The following is a 21,443-nucleotide window of genomic DNA, read 5'->3' as shown; positions in this document are numbered from 1 at the left end:
AAGATGTTCAAAAATTGCTGTGCCTGGGATGAGCGAAGTGTCACGGGGTGGTGGACAGTGAGGGACCGGGTTGCGGTGGTGCCCGGAGGAGTCTGTTGAATCTCTTCAGAAAATAGGGATGGGGCTGGGGACATGGAGGGCCTGGTTGCAAGAGGCGAGGGGCCCAGACTGCTAAAGAGATGGCAAGAGGAACCGGAAGACACCAGAATCGCATCTTACCCAATGACAGGAGAAGAGGGACAGTAACGGGGCCCACTGAGCTGACAGACACGGATGTGGGGAGCCTGGGTATCTAGGGGAGAGGGAGGACACCTGGAGACGGTGGGAAGAAGAAAGTGGGAAACTCAGTGCCAGCTGGCGGTCACCGGGAGGAGCAGGGATTGTACACCCATCCCTCTCTCCCTCCATCCAACTATCTATCTATCCATTCATCCCTCCATCCACCCATCATTCATCCATCCATCCACTCATTCATTCATCCATCTATCCTTTCATCCATCCATCCATCTATCCCTCTATCCATCCACCCATCTATCCATCCATTCATCCATCCACCATCTGTCCATCTATCCACCCATCCATCCATCCATCCATCCATCCATCCATCCACTCATTCATCCATCCCTCTATCCATCCATCTATCCATCCATCCAGCTGTCCATCCCACTATCTATTCATCCCCGCCTCCATGCCTGCCTCCGTTCAACCATCCATCCCTCTGACTAATATCTGGGGAGGCCTCTTCTGGGTCAGATGCTGGCATTATGTCCACAAACAATACAGGTAAGTAAACACAGCTTGGCGCTGTGCCGTCCAACACAGCAGCCACTGGCCACACACGGCTATTGAGCACTAGAATTGCGGCACGTGTGACTGAGGAAGTGAACACCTCCAATTTTATTTAATTTTAATTAACTTAAATTTAACTTCAAAAACAGAAGCAGCATAAAATATTTTCCTCTTAAAGGCAATGTTAACACTTTGGGGAGTCTGCATTTCAATGGGAATTGAGATAAGCATGCAAAAGAGCTCACGAGTAAGTTTTCTATCAATTACACGTTGAAATGATGCTATTTTGGATATATTGGATTAAATAAAACATATTCCTAAAATTAACCTCCACCTGTTTGTCTTTTACTTTTTAAAGAAGTGTGGCTGCTAGAAAGTTTCAGATGACACGAGTGGCTAGCGTCCTGGTGGAAGGGACTCTGCAGGGCTGGGGTAAAGTCAGCATGCTCGGCCTCCTGCCTGTAGGTGGAGGCGTCTTTGGGAGGTCAAGGGCAACGATGCCCCAGTGGGGGAAACTCACCAGGCGAGTGAGCTGAGTGGAGAAAGCATTCAGTGGAGGGTCTGGTGGGGGCAAAGGCCGAGAGGTTAGAAAGACAGCCGGGGGTATCTTTCGTCCAAAGAGGAGGCATCTGAGGATAGGGAGGCATTCCCGGGTCCCAAGGCCAGAATCTGCACCGTCCAGGGGGCTTAGCAGGGAGCAGCGTCAGGTAAGGATGGGTTGGGCCAGTCAGGACATGCCCTCCACCCCATAAGCCCCCAGGAAGATGAACACATCCCCGTCCACTGACCGCGAGGGTGGCCCACTCCCTCCCCGGACCTTAGGAACCATTGTGAAGGGAGAGCAGGAAGTGGTCCCTCGTGCTAGGCTGAGGGCAGAGAGCACAGGTGGGGGGACTCAAGCATGCCCCCTGCCCCAGCCCCCCCATAGCAATTCCTTGGCCTCTCCCCAGGCCCCCACCTGGGCCCCAGGAAGCCCCAGGATGTGCCATTTTGTTCATGGAACTCAGACATGGGCAAAGGGAGGTCACTGGGTCACGAGGTCGTATTTCCACAGAATCGGGGCCATTGTCACCTCCAGAGTCCGACCTTTCCATTAAAAGCTAGTAATTGCTGGGAATTCTGGGAGAGCTGAGGCCGGGCCAGCTCCGGCTGCCTTGAGGTTGGGTTCCTGAGAGGGCAGAGGCTGGGGGCAGGGCTGCCAAATCCTAGAGTCAGAACTAGGAATCCGAATGGGGTGGGGAGGGGCACAGTACAGAGGCTGAGGGCCCTGACTCCTGGGTCTGAGGGAGGAGGGGATTGGGAGCCAGGATTCCTGTGACCCAGACAGAGACAAAATGGGGACACCTAGACACCTGTTGGTGGGGAAGGGATGGGTCCCGGCTGGCGAGGATGCCTGTGTGCTCAAGGCTGTCAATGGCCCCTTTGAGAAGGAAAGGCAGACATCAGGCTGGGTGGGGTGGGAGGAGGGCAGCCGACACCTCAGAGCCTACCCGGCACGGCCTCCCTGCCCCTAGCCTTCCCCTCTAATCAGTGGGCCCATCTCGGGGTGTGCACCGTGATAGAAACCTCCTTCTCTGGCTCTCCACCCGGATTGCTCCATCCCCGCTGATGAGCCAGCCCCAGGGCCGATACCATGGCCCCGGCCCCACCCCGCACACTCACTCAGGCCGCCCCGCCCCCCAGCTCCTGGAGTCGGGCTGGAGGCCTGGTGGGGGCGGAGACTGGGGAGGGCAGCTCCAGGGGCTGGGGAGCTGAGAACCCGGGTCCTTACCATCTGCCCCGCTGCAAAAGGGGACGAGGGGTGTGGAGGGAGGGGAGTGTCCGGAGAGCGGTGATCCCAAGATGGCAAGCCTGGTGGTGACAATGTGCCAGGGAACCAAAGGCTTGGGAGCCTCAACCCCTGGGTCTGAGGGAGGAGGGGCTGGGGCCAGGACTCCTGGGTCCGAGGGAGGAGGGGCTGGGGGCCTGGACTCCTGGGTCTGAGGGAGGAGGGGCTGGGAGCTGGACTCCTGGGTCTGAGGGAGGAGGGGCTGGGAGCTGGACTCCTGGGTCTGAGGGAGGAGGGGCTGGGAGCTGGACTCCTGGGTCTGAGGGAGGAGGGGCTGGGCCTGGACCCCTGGGTCTGAGGGAAGAGGGGCTGAGGATGGAGAGATTAGGTTCCTGGTCCCTTGGGTGGGGACAGACAGAGTCTTCAGAGCCTCGTGAGGCTTCTGGGGTGGGGATGTTGGATGTGGGAGTCTGGGCCCACAGAGGTGGACCCCTGAACAGAGGAGCTGCCCCTCCCCAGCGTCTTCAGGTCCCTCCCCCACTACCCCAGGTGCTCCCAGCAACATCCTCACCTTGTCTCCTCTGCCAAGATGCCAGGACCAGCCAAACCAGCTGTGCCAGTTGGGTACCCCGAGAGCACCCCCCCATTCTCTCCCTTCCCTGCAGTGGCTCCAGAGAGGCCTGGGCCCAGCCCGATGGTGGTGAGTAGGTGGGTGGAAGGCAGGCTCAAGTGGGAGAACAGGACGCCCCAATCGCTGGTTCATCTTTCCACCTCTGGCTGGTCCGCCCGGCCTGGCCTGCTCATCCCTGCTCCTTCTATCGTCCTCCCGCCCGGGGCAAGGGGTGCTGCCCCCACTTCCTTCCAGGGTTGGTGCTTCCTCCTTCGCCTTTGGTCCCCAAAAACCTGCTCCACCAAACATCCATCCTGCCCTTCCTGCCCCATGTATTCCATTCACTCATTCAGTCATTCAGCAACTCCTACAGAGTGCCTATTCTGTGCCAGGCACTGTTCCAGGCACTGGGGATACCGTGGGGAACAAAAAACGAGAATGGTCGGCCGAATGACAGCCCCCAAAATTGTCTACTTCCTAATCCTGGAACCTGTGAATGTGGGACTCACGTGGCAAAAGGGACTTTGCAGATGTGATCTGGGTCAGGATGTTGAGATGGGGAGAGATGATCGGGGCCATCTGGGTGGGCTCGACGGCCTTACAAAGGTCCTGATAAGCGAAAGAGGGAGGCAGGAAGTCAGAGTCAGAGGAGGAGACAGGACAGAAGCAGGAGGTCAGAGAGAGATTAGAAGATGCCGCGCTGCTTGCTTTGGAGATGGAGGAAGGGGCCACGAGCCAAGGGATGCAGGAGGCCCGGAAAAGCCAGAAAAGGCCAAAACAGGTTCTCCCCTGGACCCTCTGGAAGAAATGCAGCCCCGTCGACACCTTGATTTTAGCCCCGTGAGAACCACTTAGGACTTGTGACCTACAGAAGTGTAAGAGAATAAATTGGTGTTGTTTTGAACCACTAAATCTGTGGTCCTTTGTTACAGCGGCTAATAAGAAACTAATATGGTAGTCAAGGAGAAAGATGACAAACAGCTGGAGATTCCATAATTGGCAGGGAGTGACAAGGACGAGGAAGAAAACTGAAGTCAGACAAATGGGCTGGAACGTGAACCAGGGCCGGTTTTAGGTGGGTGGTCAGGGCGGGTCTGTCAGAGGAGGTGACATTTTGCAGAGGCCTGAGGGAGGTGAGGGAGCAAACCAGCTGGATATCGGAGGGGACGGGAGAGAACAGCCAGTGCAAAGTCCCTGGGGTCGGAGCCTGCCTGGTGTGATGAAGGAACGTGGAGGAGGCCAGTGTGGCTGGAGCAGAGGATGCAAGCAGAGAGCTGGCGGCCCGTATAGCACCTTTGTGTCAGTTAGAAAAAGACACCCCGCCTTTCTCAAATGAATTTTAAAAGATATTAGTGTATTATCAAACAGCCTTAATAACGGGATGCGATCGCCCCACAGAGAGAGCTTTCCAGATAACATGTCAATAGGGAGGAAACTGAGGCAGGGTGGAGGACTGGGAAACTGGGGGTGGGCGTTGAGTTGAACTGCAATTTTAAACCGAGGTAGTGGAGCCAGCCCAGTGGCACAGCAATTAAGTGCACTCGTTCCGCTTCGGAGGTCCAGGGTTTCACAGGTTCGGATCCCGGGTGCGGACATGGCACCACTTGGCAAGCCATGCTGTGGCGGGCTTCCCACATATAAAGTAGAGGAAGATGGGCACAGATGTGAGCTCAGGGCCAGTCTTCCTCAGCAAAAAGAGGAGGATTGGCAGCAGTCAGCTCAGGGCTAATCTTCCTCAAAAGACAAAAACAAAAACAAAAAGCAAAATCGAGGTAGTGACATCTGAGCAGTCACTTGAAGGAGGTGAAGGAAAGAAGGACAGAGGGACAGCAAGGGCGAAGGTTCAGAGGTAGGACCTGCCTCTCAACCAGCAGAATGGCGGGACCGTGGGGGCCACGTCCAATCTCCCAGTTTTCCGCTGTGACCTGGGCCTCACCCCTCACTCGGCTTGCTCCCCCCGGCAGGCTCTCTCTCAGCTCAGGGACAGAGACACACCTCGCCGATGCAGAAACGCAACCGGGGACACCTCGTCATACCAAGATTCGCAGTCATAGTTTTGTTGTATCTGTCAGACACTTACTCAGTGCCCAGCACAGTGCCAAGAGCTCTATCTGCAAAGCTACTCACTTAATCCTCACGAGGACTTTCCACGGGTGATGCTACATGAGGAAACTGAGACTCAGAGGGCTGACGTCACTTGTCCAGCTCAGATTTGAACCTGGCAGCTCACGCTTCTGCGTGTGGGCATCGACGGGGCTCGAGTATTTCCTGGCCCACAAGAAATGCTTTGTCACCTGTAGCTCGGGGTCACCAGCTCTCATCCCGGGCTGTCCATGAGAATCCCCGGGCAGCTTTAAAAACCAGTCCCGGGGCCGGTCCGGTGGCCCAGCAGTTAAGTTCACACGTTCCACTTCAGCAGCCTTGGGTTTGCTGGTTCAGATCCTGGGTTCAGACCTATACACTACTTGGCAAGCCATGCTGTGGCAGGCGTCCCACATAAAATAGAGGAGGATGGGCATGGATGTTAGCTCAGGGCCAGTCTTCCTCAGCAAAAAAAAAAAGAGGAGGATTGGCGGCAGATGTTAGCTCAGAGCTAATCTTCCTCCAAAAAGAAAAGAAAAAAGAGAGTAAAAGCCGATCGCTAGGCCAAGGAAGTCGGGAGCTCCTGGGGTCCAGGTGTAAGTGTCTGTCTCTCCTGTCGGTTGGCTATCTCTGGAAGAGCGATTGTGTCCACCTCCTTCACCACTGGGGACCCACGGCTTTGGGAACAAACTGAGAAGAATTCATACCACGAACGTTGAGCCCAGTGGCGTTCAACCAGGGACAATTCTGTGCCCCTAGGGGACATTTGGCAATGTCTGGAAACATTTTTGGTTGTCACAATTGAGCGTAGGAAATGCTACTGGGAGTAGTGGGTGGAAGCCAAGGATATGCTGCTCAGCATCCTGCAGTGCACAGGACGGGCCCCCGACGAAGGATCATCCAGCCCCAAGGGTCAGCGGTGCTGAGGTGAGAAGCCCTGTTCTAGACACACCTTCCAGCTTTTGGGAAACCCTGGGGGGATGGGCGGGGGGGATGGAGGAGGAAGTGTCCAAGCTAAAGGGATCTATAAGGAAAGAGGAGAATCCAGAATGTGGGATATTCCATACAGGACATCCCAGTATGCAAAGGGGAAGGGCCACACAAGTTAGGGCTTTCTCAAAGCTCATGAATTTAGATTTGTGTGGGGCCGCCCCGTGGCCGAGGGGTTAAGTTCCTGTGCTCTGCTTGGGCGGCCCGGGGTCCACCGGTTCGAATCCTGGGCACGGATCTAACACCGCTGGTCCAGCCGTGCTGAGGCAGCGTCCCACATAGAGGAACTAGAATGACCCACAACTATGTACTGGGGCTTTGGGGAGAAAAGAAAGAGAAGAAGATTGGCAACAAATCTTTGCTCAGGGCCAATCTCCCCCCAAAAAAAGAAAAGAAAAAGATTTGTGCATTTCACAGCACGTAAATGTCACCTCATTAAAAAAAACACAACTGTGACCTGAACGCTTGTTGAAGATTTAGGGCTGGTTTCCACAACTCACTTTGAAATGCATCTAAAAATTAGATGCATACCGTGCGATTGTGGTTTATAATAAGAAAGATATATTTGGTCTGTCCTGTTTCCGGCACAGAGCTCCTAAAACCCTTGGAATTTCCTAAGTGATCGGAACGATAAAGGTGTTTTGATATTTGTAACAAACCCCTTTCAACCACACCTGAGTTTATATTAACAAGGTGAGGGGCCGGCCCGGTGGCGCAGCGGTTAAGTGCGCACGCTCCGCTTCAGTGGCCCGGGGTTCACTGGTTCGGATCCTGGGTGTGGACATGGCACCGCTTGGCAAGCCATGCTGTGGTAGGCGTCCCACATAGAAAGTACACGAAGATGGGCATGAATGTTAGCTCAGGGCCAGTCTTCCTCAGCAAAAAGAGAAGGATTGGCAGATGTTAGCTCAGGGCTAATCTTCCTCAAAAACAAAACAAAACAAAAAACAAAAACAAACAAAAAAAACCAAGGTGACTGTTGGAAAGCACCTAAGGCTGAGGGCTGGTTGCCAAGGGAACCAACAAGTAATCAGATGGCTGGATCTTTCAGGCCCACCCCTGACCTCCAGGGAGGGGTGAGGGGCTGGAGGTCGAAGGGGTCACCAATGGTCCATGATTTAATCAATTACGACTACGTCATGAAGCTTCCATAAAAAACCAAAAGGACCGGGTTTGGAGAGCTTTCTGGTTGGTGAACACGGGAGATTCGGGGAGAATGGTTCACCTGGAGAGGAAACGGGAGCCAGGAGCCCTTTCCCCACCTCTCACCCTGAGCATCCCTTACACCCGGCTCTGCCTGAGTTAAGTCCTTTTATGATAAACTGGGGCTCTAGTGAGTAAAATGTTTCTCTGAGCTCTGCGAGTCGCTCTAGCAAATTAATTGAACCCCAGGAGGGAGTCGCTGGAACCTCTGATCTATAGCTGGTCGGTCCGGAGCACAGGTGACAACCTGGCCTTGCGATTGGCGTCTGAAGTGGGGGTGAGGGGGGATCGTGTAGGACCGAGCCCTTAACCTGTGGGATCTGACGCTGTCTCCAGGCACATAGTCAGAACTGAGTTGAATTGTAGGACACCCAGCTAGTGTGTAGAGAATTGCTTGGCGTGGGGAAAAAGCCCACACGTTGGAACTGGCACGGGTGTCAGAATATTACACACCCACTGGAATGGCTAAAATTTAAAAGACCAAGTGCTGGCCAGGCTGTGGAGCACGTGGAGCTCTCCCACGCTGCTGGAGGAGGTACAAAGCTGGCCAGCCACTTTGGAAGACAGTTTCTCAGTGTCTTATTAAGTCGAACATGCACTCGGCATATGACCCGGCGATCACACCCCTGGGATTTCACCCAAGAGAAATGAAGGCACGTGTCTATACCAAGACTTGGATACGAATGTTTACAGCAGCTTTATTTGTTATAACAAACCCTGGAGACAACCCAATATCCCTCAAGAGGCGAATGGTCAGCAAATGTGGCCCATGCAGACCACGGGATACTGCTCGGCGATAAAAAGGAACGCACCACTGAAGCACATGACCGTGTGGACGAGCCTCGAAATAATTCTGCTGAGCGAAAGAAGCCAGACAAAAGATAGAACATCCCGTATGATTCTATTTATATAAAAGTCTGGAAAATGCAGACTAATCTGCAGTGACAGAAAGCAGGTCGGAGGGTGCTGGGGATGGGGTGAGATGCAAGGGACACCCCATCTTGCAAGGGACAGGAAGTAAGAATCACAAAGGGGCATGGGAAACTTTTGGGGGTAACAGGTGTATTTACTATTTTGACTGTGGTGATGGCTTCCCAGGGGTACACATATGTCAAAACTCACCAACTTGTGCACTTTCAAATAGGTACAGTTTATTGTATGTCAATTACAGCTCAGTAAAGCTGTAAGCAAATAAATGAAATGGTTTTCTTTGCGTTTCACTGAACTTTATATTTTAAAAGTTGAACGGTCTACTTAAAGACGATGAGTTTTATTACGTGGGATTGTATGGTTCCGTGTAAACATTACCTCCGTAAACCTGACTCGTAAAAATAAGATGGATACAAACTCGCAACCACTAGACCAATAAAGCCCGGCGCTCTAATGCACAGCATGGTGATTATAAGCAACAAAACGGTACTATAAACTGGAAAGTTGCTAAGAGATTAGATCTTAATTGTTCCCACCACAAAAACGAAATGATAATATATGATTGGGACAGACGCGTGAGCCAGTTCTTCGGTGGTGATTATATTGCAGTCTATAAATGTATCAAGTCAGCGTGTTGCACACCTTAAACTTACACAATGTTGAATGTCAATTATACCTGAGTTGTAACAAGTGGATGGAGAGATAGGCCAGCAAGAAAACAGCAAAGCATTCCACAATGCATCCGAGGGGTGCGTTTGGGATAGTCGCTGTATAATCCTTTCCATGGTTCCATATGTTTGAAATATTTTATATTAAAATGTGAGTTAAAAAGGGGTAAAGAAAAACTTTCCCTACTCACAACAATTCTGACAACAAATGTGTGTGGGTTTTTCCCTTGCACAACCACTTCTCTGACTCTCCGGGAACGCCAGCCGGGTTTTCAACAAGTCGATTCAATTCTGACGCTAACTACACGGAGTGAGTGCCCCCAGATTGAGGGGGGCTCAGTCCCACAAGGCTGTTCTCACTTCAGATGCCAATCGCAAGTCCCAGGTTGTCACCTGTATTCCCGACAAACGGGTTGTAAATCGAGGGTCCCTGTGACCCCTCTCCTTAGGTTCATAATTTGCTACGGCAGCTCACGGAACCCAGGGACACACTTTCCTTACGTTTATCAGTTTATTTCGAGGGACAGAAGCGAACAGCCAGATGAAGAGCCACATGGAGCAAGGTCTGAAGGGCGTGGATGGCAGGAGTTTCTGTTTCCATCATGTGGATGCTGTCACCAACCCAGAAGATCTCTGAGCCCTTTCGTTTTTATGGAGGTTTTTATGGAGGTTTTGATTACACAGAAGTGATTAAATTATTGGCCATTGGTGATTAACTTAATTTCCGGCCCCTCTCTCTGGAGGCGGGGGGTGGGGGGACTAGGCTGAAAGGCCCAACCCTCTCGCCACCTGCTTGCTTCCTCTCCCACCAGCCCCCCTACTGAAGCTCTCTAGGGCCCCCAAGAGTCACCTCATTAGCATAAACTCCGAGGTTGAAAGGGGCGTGTAAGGAAGGACGCAAGACGCTCCCCTCACCCCCTCCGCTCAGGAAATCCCAGGGCTTTCAGAAGTTCTTGTACTTCGAACTGGAATGAAGACCAAATATATATTTCTAATTATATCTTGATATCACGGGGGATCGCTCACAGTAAAAGAAACCGAAGCGATGTGACAGCCAGACGTAACATGTCACCCTGGTTGGGATCCTGGTTCAGACAAACCAGCTCTGAAAGACAAGTGGGGACATCTGAATACGAAGGAACTGCTATCCCGTGTTGTGCTTATGTGTGTGTGGGGGGCCGTCCTTATTTTCTAGAGACACGGACGGAAGGGTTGAGGGGTGAAAGGTCATTTTGTCTGGGATTTGCTTGAAAAGATTTCTCAGCAATCAGACAACGATATGCGTGAATGTCACAAAGAATGCTGAGTGGAAGAAGTCAGATGCAAAAGAGCGCAGACTGTGTGATTCTGTGTGTAGAAAATTCTAGAAAGAGCAAAACTACTCTTTTTAGAAGAGTGTTAGAAGTCAGGTTTGTGATTAATCTGGGGAAGATGGCAGTGCCTGGGGAGGGGGTAGGTACGCATGTTAGACTTCAGTATAGGATTCCAAACAAACAAGGCTTTAGGAAAATAAGAAAATAGAAATTAATGGAGCTAGTACTGCATTCCTCTTAATTTCTCAGTCGGGAAAAATGCACCATCGTTATGTAAGATGTCAACATGCAGACACTGGGTGCCAGCTACACAGGCACTCTCTGTACTCTGTGCACCCTTCATGTACATTTAAAGTTATTCCAAAGTGAAAAGTTTATTTAAAAACCAACCAAGAAAGCCAGCAGGGTAAAGGATCAGGATGACTAATTCTAGGTGGAGGGATAAGTGTGTTTATTCTTGTATCCTCCACTTTTCTGTATGTTTGAAAATGTTCTTAAATAATATATATATATTTTTTTTTGGTGAGGAAGATTGACCCTGAGCTAACATCTGTGCCCATTTTCCTCTATTTTGTATGTGGGTCACTGCCACAGCATGGCTTGATGAGCAGTGTGTGGGTCCGCACCCAGGATCCGAACCCACGAGCCCAGGCCGCCAAAGTGGAGTGCCAAACTTAACCGTTATAACACCCGGCCAGCCCCTTAAATAAGTGTTTTAAGCTTGTAAGGTAGCACTCTGGGATTCAGGCTGCCTTTTCGCCCCCAAGCTGAGCAGGTGGGATTTCTCGCTCCATGCCCTGAGCTTCCGTTCTGGGGTTTCATGATTCCAGGGGCTTCTTCAAAGCCTCCCCCCACCATCTCTCAGACGTGCCGATCACCCATGACCACCTGCTTCCCCTCAATCCCACATTCACTGCCCTCATCCTCTCCCACCCCTGCCTCCCCAGCCTCCAGTCTGTCCCCCACGTGGGCCCAGAGCTGACCTGCTTCCAGCCCACCCCGGACTCTGGGTCTGAGCCCCATGGGCGCTCCCCTGTCTCCTGGCCTCCTTCTCTCTTACCCTCTGCGGGAGGCTGAAGAATGGCCCCCAAGGTCCGAACCGCCAGAACCCCTTGTTCTAAAATTGGTACCCACTGGATTTCAATGTGTAGAGGGGACTGAGTGATGACACAGAGCATCAATCTTCTTGAAAGAAGATTCTTGTGACTTACATTTCCCGAGAGGAGGGGACCTGCCATGACACACAGGGCCACACGGGGAAGCACCAGGTGTGGTCAGGAAGCAGAAGCAGGTGTGGGGCGAAACGGAAGCTGGAGCGTTTCGTGGGGTTTCCACGGGAGAGGCAAGTCAGGCCAGGGGCAGCGGTTTAGGGTTGGTTAGTTTGAATAACTCTGGAGGGCTTTGGGTTATTGGGGTGTCTCCAGTTGCCTGGTACCCGGCCCTGGGGTGACTGAGAGGAGCTCGGCGTGTGAGGGTTAGACAAGAGGGTGGTTGGGCGGTATGGGCTCAGGACTGAAAGGCGTGCCAGCAGGCAAGCGGTTATGATCTCTAGGAACTAGCTGGCCCTGAGGGGGGCAGTCTCCCCCTGGATCTGTCAGACCCCCCGAAAATGTCAACACATCGTAAGACACAGAATATTTTAAAAGTGATTGATATGCCTGAGACTGTGTCATCTCATGCGGCAAAAGGGACTTTGCAAATGTGATTAAATTATGAATCGTGAGGTGGAGAGATGATGCTAAACCATCTGGCTGAGTCCAGCATGATCACAAGGGTCTTTCTGAGAGGGAGATCCGACTGCAGCAGGAGACGCGATGGAAGAGAGATTTGAAAACGCTACTCCGCGGGCTTAGAAGCTGGAGGATGGGGCCACGAGCCGAGGGATGCGCAGCTGCTAGAAGCTGGAAGATGCATGGGAACGGAGGCTCTGCAGGAAACGTGGACCTGCCGACGCTTGACTTTAGCCCCGTGAGACTGATGTTGGATTTCTGACCCGCAGAACTGTAAGAGAACACATTTGTGGTGTTTTAAGCCCCGAATTGTGTGCTAATTTGTTATAGCTGCAACAGGCAACTGTCCTGTTCTCTTTGACCTGTCCATTTTCCAGCCTCTCCCAGAAGCTCGTCTCTCCCGGGTTTTCTCTGCTCTCCCTCCTGCCTCTCCCCACACGCCCCCCTGCTCTGCTCCAGCCAACCTGGCCTCCTGCCGTTCCTCCCCACGGGTTCCAAGCACATCCCCAGCTCAGAGGCTTTGCCTGTGCTGTTCCCTCTGCCTGGAACACCCTTCCCTCACACATCCCTCAGCTCGCCCCCTCGCATCAGGTTTGGCTCAGAGGTGACATCCTCAGGAGGTCTTCTCTCTCCTCCCCCTGCCACCTCTCCCCACTTTGCCTTATTTTCCCTCGTAGGCCTCAGCCATTTCTGATCCAGTCTGACATGTCCTGACAAAGTTTGTTACTTTCTGCGGTAGACAGAATAATGGCCCCCAAAGATGTCCGCATTCTTGTCATCAGAACCTGTAAAGATGCGCCGTGAATTGGCCAAAGGGACTTCGCAGCTGTGATGCAGTTAAGGCTCTTGCGATGGGGAGATGACCCTGGCCTCCCCAGGCAGGCTGCAAACACAGTCACAAGGGCCCTTGTAAGAGGGCGGCAGAGGGAGATTTGACACACACGGAAGAGGAGGAGGAGCTGATGGGAAGACGGACGGAGAGGCTGGAGCGAGGTGAGGCAGCCACGAGCCTGGGAGCGCCTACGGCTTCTAGAGGCTGGAAGAGGCAAGGAAGTGGATTGGCCCCTGGAGCCTTCACTGGGAAGCGGCCCAACTTGGTTTAACGCCTTCAGACTCATGTTGGACTTCTGGCCTCCAGGACTCTTAAGAGAATAGGTGTGTGTGGTTTTAAGTCGCTCGGTTTGGGGTAATTTGTTACAGAAGCCATCAGAGACTAATACAGTCTGTCCATCTCAGGGTTGAGGGAGAAGCAGGCAGCCAGGGATGGGAACGTGTTTGGGATGGGGCAGCCCGGGGTGAATTGTGATGCTCCCGGCCTCCTGGCAGATCGGGGGGCGGGGATCCTGAGACAAGACCAACACGTCAGGGGCTCACTGGAGGCGGGGGATACAGGGACTTTTTCATCAAAGTAGGGGCGTCCCCAACTGGTTCCCAGAAAATGGGGTGCAAACTGCATCCTTAAAAATCACACATTTTTATTTTCATGAAACCAAATGATCCCCCCCCTCCACCATATAAATGTAACACAGGCTCCAAATGGAAAACAGGACGATGACAAAAAGAAGGAGGAGGAGAGTGGAGTCCGTGTGGAGGGCCACTTGGCGGGGTCTGTTAGCATTTAAACGGGGACCCTCTTCGTCCCTGCATTTCCGCTTCTTAGGATCTTCCTAGAGACGTACTTGAACTTGAACCCAGGGCAGGAGGTGCGGGGATGTTCATCGCGGTGTTGTTTATCACAGCAAAGGAATTGGAAATGACCTCGGTGCCGTCAATAAGGGAGTAAGGAAACAAGCTAGGACTCGGCCTGTCTATGAAATGCAACACAGCAGGTTAAAATCACAAGATGGGGCCAATGACGGAATAAGTTCTCTGAGGCGCATTAAGTGATAAAAGCAATTTGCAGAACCATGCATACATCATGCCACGCAATGTTCAGGGGGAAAAAATCTACAAAAGTCTATATTTATAAAGATTCAAATACGTGGGCAACACACAGGGGAAATATCTGTGAGGCGACCCATCCAACAGACAAGGATGGGTCCCCCCGGAAAGGCGTGGGGGCCAAGAGCCTTTCTCTACAGAGTGGAGGGGGCAAGATTAACACCAGGGGTCTTCCTCCAAGAGAGAACCAGGAGCAGCCTTCTGACACGTTTATTTCTAGGTTTGATGTTCGTAAAATCATGTTGTTAGCATCCTGTTTTCATCTCCCAATTTCATATATATATATAAATTGCATTATATGTATGTATATATTCATGCCCCTCTGTGTGTGTATAAAGTTCCCTCTGTGTTCTGTATGTGTGTATATGTACATATAATCCTGTCTCTGTATGTATATGTGTGTATACATCTAGTCCCCTCTGTGTGTGTAACATAGAGGGAATTATACATGTATATATATATATATATGTGTGTGTGTGTGTATACACGAATGTACATGGAGAGGATAATGCTGTATACATCGCTTTACGTCTTATTTTACACATGATTTTTAAGTTTAATTTAATTTTTATTGAGTTCATGATAGTTTACAACATTGTGAATTTCAGTCGTATGTTCTTTCTCGTCTGTCACCATGGAAGTGCTCCTCTTCACCCCCACGCTCCTTCCGCTGGTAACCACTGAACTGGTCTCTTTGTCCGTGTTTGTTTATCTTCCACACATGAGTGAAATCATCTGGTGTTTGTCTTTCGCCATCTGGCTTATTTCGCTTAGCATAATACCCTCCAGGTCCACCCATGTTGCGAATGGGACCATTTGGCCTTTTTGATGGCTGAGTAGTATTCCATTGTCTCTATAAACCTCGTCTTCTTTATCACGTCATCGGTTGATGGGCACTTGGGTTGCTTCCGCGTCTTGGCTACTGTGAATAATGCTGCAGTGAACACAGGGAGGCATAAATCTCTTTGGATGATTGATTTCAAGTTCTTTGGATAGATACTCAGTAGGGGGCTAGCTGGGTTGTACGGTATTTCTATTTTTGGTTTTTTGAGGCATCTCCATACTGTTTTCCACAGTGTCTGCACCAGTTTGCACTCCCACCAGCAGTTGTCTTACACACGATTTTAAACATGAAGAGGCATTCGCTGTGCTGTTTCGAGCCCATCATAAACATCGCCTTGGATGCCCGCCTAAGAGTCTACGTGTGGATTATAATTTACTTCTCCAATTCCCTATTGTTGGGCATTTGGTTTATTTCCAAGTTTTCACCAGGATAATTATGGCTGCGCCCAGCACAGTTTCTGCATCTTGGATTCGTTCCATCGTCTCCAGAACTGAGTCCCTGACCGGTCAGGGGAAGTAAACGCTTCGTTCAGAAAATGATTTTCTTCCTTTGTGCTTACCCCCAAACTCACATCCGTGTTTGCATAGAGCGTTTGGAAACTACAGATAAGCAGAAGACGACCAGAAAAACCCTGGCGATTCTGCCACCATTATTTGCTATAAATCCTTCCAGTGATTTAAAATTGTGAATAGTTATCTTCCGTTTCTTGTCAAGAGTACATTACACAGCACTTCTGCATCTTGCTCGTTTTTACTTAATACATCATAAAAACATGTTTCCGTTTCATTTAAAATGATTGCATGACCTTCCGTAATGTTGCTGTCCCACAATTTACAGAACCTTTTCTCTAAAACTTCCTATTATAAATAGGTAAAGCTTATTATTATAAATATTTGTTAGATCCAACTTGGGTTTTTTTTCCTGTTACAAATAATGCAATAGAGAAAATCTTTGTGCATAAACTTTCATGCAGATTTTATGTTATTTCCTTAGCATAGAGTCCTGGAAACTGGGTAAGCATACCAAGTCAGTTTCTAGAAAGATTAAAATAATCGCCCCTCATTCACAATAAGCACAGTGTGGCAGGATTTGTCTCAACACATCCTCGAGATCACTGAATCTTATCGTTTTATTAGAGCTTTGCTAAGGGGTAAGTGAAAAGTTGAGTCTCATTTTCATTTATATATTTATTCATTGAGTCAAAAATATTATTGTGCACCTGCTACGTGGTTGATGCTGTTCCAGACGCAGAGGATGCGGCAATGAACAAAATAATAGACTCGTTCTCGTGGGTGAGGGGACGGGAGCTGGATGGAGGTCATTTCAGAGGGTGAGACCTACTATTAAGAGAGTTTATAGGGGCCAGCCCAGTGGCGCAGCAGTTAAGTTCGCATGTTCAGCTTTGGCGGCCCGGGGTTCGCCAGTTCGGATCCTGGGTGCGGACATGGCACCGCTTGTCAAGCCATGCTGTGGTAGGCGTCCCATGTATAAAGTAGAGGAAGATGGGCACGGATGGTAGCTCAGGGCCAGTCTTCCTCAGCAAAAAGAGGAGGATTGGCAGCAGATGTTAGCTCAGGGCTAAACTTCCTCAAAAAAAAAGAAAAAAAAGAGAGAGAGAGAGAGAAAGTTTATAAAGAGATAAATGCTTTTCCACAAGTTTGTAATCCACTGTAGTTCTGCCTTGTGACTCATCTGCTCACGTCCTTTGCGCATTTTCTGTCGGCATAGCCGTTTCACATTTTCTGTTTCTTTATCCATTCCTCACATCTGTGGCAAAGACAACAATAGAAACATATGTTGACCATCTGCTCTGTGACAACTGTTCCACTGAGTGCTTTACTCTCTTTGATCTCAGGCAATTTTGCCCAGCAGGTGTTATCTTCATTTCATAGATGTACAACTGGAGGGTCAGAGAGGTTAAGTAACTTGCCCAAAGCCACACAGCCTGGGTGGCACAGCTGGGATTCAAACGCAGACAGCCCAGCTTCTGAACCACCAGGCAATTCCGTTTCTAAAAAGCCTGAGACACTGATTAGTTATCCTATTAGATAATTTGCTTCCCTGGAAATAAGATTTTTTAAAACTTTTTTATTGGATGACGACGTCCATATACAAGAACACATTTCAGAAGTGTATGGCTTGATGAATTAATTCTAAGTGGGCACATCAATTATCCAGCAGCCTGCCTGAAAAATAAAAAAGCTGGGGCCCTTGTGCCCCCACCCCACCCCCACGGTGATCACGCCCTTGACTTCCTGTATCTGGTGATCATAGTTTAACTGCCAGCTCTGAATTCCTAAAAGACGTACTTAGGAGATGCTTTTGTCAAGCCAACGGGAGGATCATCAGCGTGCATGCCCCACTTCTCCCTTTCTGCTGAGGGTATAATAAAACCCACAACTTGTTATTCTCTGCACTTAAAGCGTGCAGAGTGTTTTTCTCATTTCGATTAATAGCAGATGTGCAAACACAGGAGCACAAAGCCAGAGGGTGACCTGGGGACGACCGGGTGGACGGATAAAGGGCAGCGAGCTCACAGGGAACAGAGCAGTGTGGTCCCCCCGGGGCTCTCAGAGTGTCACCAGCCAGCGGGGCCCATTTCAGCCACTGCTTTGAAAGCTAAGTTGGGCGTCACAGAGGACCGGGGCTGGATGCTAGTTACTTATTTCAAGCCCATGTGAGATGGGTCCCGGATTGCGGCAGGCAGCCTTCAAGATGGCCCCCGGGAGCTCCCGCCGCCTAGTGTCCACGTCTGTGTGTGGCCTCCTGTGCAATGGAATCAAATCTAAATGGCTAAGCGACTGGTGGCTACCATATCGGAGAGCGCAGCCCTGGGTCACTACCAGGCCCACCCAGGGCTCATCCGACGTTCTAGGTATGGATAGGTGACTTTTTGTCTGTAAAGGGCCAGATAAATATTTTAGGCTTTGCAGCCAGATGGTGTCCATCACAGCTACTCAACTCTGTTGTCATGGAAAAGAGCCATGGACAATACACAAACAAGTGGGCACGGCTGTGTTCCGATAAAACTTTATTTATAAAAACAAGCAGTGGGCCGGACTTGGCCAGCAGGCTGTAGTTCACCAGCCTCTATTCTCGTGGAATGTACCTTTGCTTGACTTACTGCTTATTACTGATGAAGGTACCCCACTCCCCAAAGTTCGATGCTAGTTGTTTAAAATCGTAACACTGAAATGATTGTTTTTCAGCTAGAAAGACAATCCCCACAGTTGTTGTCCCAGAGGTCGTTAACTGTTTTGGTCTCCAACTCCATCGTCTCATTCTGGAATTCTCTCTTTCACTGACTGCCTGTCTACCCATCGGTCTCTCACATCCTCCCGTGAGCGAGTCTGTCACTCTCCTGGTTCCCTCATTAACGCGTCATATAAATCTCCGACGTGCCTGCTGTGTATTTGTACGGATCCCGTCTTTAACTGTTTTTTGAAAATGATCCTTTGACAATGCCTTCTGAAAGAATGTTTACATGCATGAAAGGAAATTCGTAGGATTCCAAAAGAAACCAACTGAAACACAGTGATCAAAATATTTAAAGGATTCGTTTTTGTTACACTGTATACTCTTCTTTGTGAACATATTAAATAACAAGATCTAGCAGCAGGTGTGGTAGCTACTGTCATTTCCAAGCGGTGAGAAGGGTAAACATTTAAAATATCTTCGACCACTGTGATGTGATTTGCAATAACTGTGATTTCTCTCACCAGAATAATAGATTCCAGGATAAACAGGGTCACAGGCGTTGCTCACGTGCTGTGGCACGCTCCCCACATTCCTAATTGCACGCGTTATCCACTGCTGTGCACCAGACTGCAAAACTTAGTGGCTTAAAACGACAGCAATCATTTCTTTTGCTCTGGAATTTGCAATTTTGGTGGAGCTCAGAGGACACAGCTCATCTTTGATCCATGAAGCAACTGAGACAGCCCCTCCGGGAGCTGGGAGACCCACTTTCAAGATGGCTCAGTCACCCGGCTGGCAAGTTGGTGCCGACTGTTGGCTAGCCACCCAGCTGGGGTTGGGGGGTGGAGAACAGTTGGTCCTTTCCATGTGGTCTTCCCCGTGGACTCTTGGACTTCCTCAGTGCGTGCAGGTTGAATTCTTTTTTTTTTTTTTTTTGAGGAAGATTGGCCCTGAGCTAACATCCGTGCCCATCCTGTGGGACGCCACACACAGCATGGCTCGATGAGCGGTGTACGGGTCTGCGCCCAAGCTCCCTTGAACCCTGGGCCGCTGAAGCGGAGCATGAGACCTGAACCATTACACCACTGGGCCAGCCCCAAGGTTGAGTTCTGAGAGAGTTTGCCCCAACAGAACAAGGCAGACGTGCACGGCATTTCTATGACCTACGCTCAAAACTCACACAGCATCACTTCCGCTGAATTCTATTGTCCGAAGTGGCCCCCACGTTCAAGGGCTCGAGGTACAGTGTTCTTCTCCCAGTGGAGAACAGAAAAGGCTGGAAGGGCGTGTGGAATGGGAGATGCGGTTGGGGTCCTCTTCAGAAAATACAACCCGCCACAAAATGGAACAAAAGGCTAGATTTTAGTTGGAGATTTGTGAAAAGAAGGATGCGATTTTCTTTTTATTATCCAAGTTCAAGGACCGGGTGAATTCTGTCTGTAAACCTTTTGAGACTAAGAACCCTTGAACCAGAGTTAGGTGAGTTCAGAGAGGAGAACTTCTAGGAAGATGGATGGAGGAGCTGTTATCTTTTAAACAACAGTTCAAGAGCGTGTCATTCATTTGTTCAACAAATATTTATGGAGCTAGATTCTGGGGATACAAGTACTATCAGAGCCAGTGCAGGGGGCCGGCCGAGTGGCACAGTGGTTAAGTGCTCGTTCTGCTTCGGTGGCCCAGAGTTCACTGGTTCAGATCCCGGGTGCGGACATGGCACCGCTTGGCACACCATGCTGTGGTAGGTGTCCCACATATAAAGTAGAGGAAGATGGGCACGATGTGAGCTCAGGGCCAGTCTTCCTCAGCAAAAAGAGGAGGATTGGCAGCAGATGTTAGTTCAGGGCTAATCTTCCTCAAAAAAAAAAAAAAAAAATTCAAATGATACAGACCTCACATTTCATGCCTACCCCCACCTTTGCTAGTATAAGTTTGTTTTATATGTTTGAGTACGTGTTTCTGAGCATGGATACGTATGTGCCTCAAAAAGCAGCTTTGGATGGTTGTTGCTATTTCTTTGCTTTGTAAGTAGTATCACACTGTACTTATCATTCTGCGAGTTGGTTTTTTGAGTCGACAAAGAGCTCTTTCTCTGCCAGTCTGTGGTCTTTCTCATTCTTTTTAACAGCTGTATAATATTTCATAGGATGGATGCAGCCCTGATCATTCACCCACTCCATACTGATAAACACTGAGGTGGCCTCCAACTTTCGTGGCTCTTACACAAGTAATGATCAAAGACAAATAAAGAAATGATGGAGACAGAGTGCCCGGGTCGGGGAGAAGTTGCTGCAGATTCTGCAGACAGGTTTGCACAGATGTCTCTCTCTCTCCTCTAGATAAAGAACAGTGGACAGACCTGGATTTGGTGGCACAGCCCTTGGGTGCTGCCTTCAGGCCTGCTTGGGCCCCTCCCCCTGTCACCCCAATCCCTGGACACACAGTTCTTGAGTGGCTTCTGTGTGCAGGTGCCGGGGAAAGAACTAGAAACAAGACAGTCACAGATCCTGCCCTCAAGGCTCCAGAAATAACGTGTATCCTGATGTCAGGTAGAGCTAAACACATTGAAGAAAAATGAAACAGGCTCAGGGCCCAGAGAAGGTGACACTTGGGGCCCCAGCTTTGGTGGCCGGGGAAGGCTGCTCTGGAAAGGCCACGTGTGGGCACAGGCCTGATGGAAGCAATGATGTCAGCCAGGGGGAGATCTGTGGAAAAGGCATTTCCTAGAGAAAAACAGTTGGTGCAAAGGCCCTGGGGCAGCTTCCTGTTTACACAGTGTGTTCAAAAGAACAGGAATGAGGCCTGCATGGATGGATGGGGACGAGCGAGGGGAAGAGGGCCAGAGAGGAGGGGAGAGGAATACTGGGGGGCAGATAACTAGAGCCTTGTGGGCCATGGGAAGCACTTTGGCTTTTCCTCTGGGTGAGATGGGAGCCATGGGAGGGTTGGGAACAGAGGAGGGATGGACATTGACTTAGGTGTTAACAGGCTTCCCTGGCTGCTGAGACAGGAAGAGACCGGGGGTGGAGCAAGTAGGGAGATGACCAAGCAGGCTACTGCAATAGTCTAAGCAAACGGTGATGACAGGAGCAGAGGTGGTGAGAGGTGGTCAGGCTCTGGGAATATTGTGAAAGCAGAGCCAGCTGATGGCTGGGATGTGGGGGTGTGAGAAAAAGACAGGAGTCAGCCAGGACCGGGAGGTGTGGGGCCCCAGTCACTGAGCTGGGAAGGCAGTGCGTGGGCCAGCTGGAAGTTTTCTGGATGTTCTAAGCTCTTTCACACCCCTGGGCCTTTGTGCACTCCATCCCCCCGGCCTGGGATGCCCTCCCTCCTTCACTTCCCACCTCCAGCCTCAGCCTCGCCCCTGTTCTCGTCACACC

This window comes from Equus caballus, chromosome 10 (assembly GCF_041296265.1).
Source record: "Equus caballus isolate H_3958 breed thoroughbred chromosome 10, TB-T2T, whole genome shotgun sequence".
NCBI classification, from domain to species: Eukaryota; Metazoa; Chordata; class Mammalia; order Perissodactyla; family Equidae; genus Equus; species Equus caballus.
The sequence above is the reverse complement of the archived record's forward strand: the minus strand, read 5'-3'. Positions refer to the sequence as shown.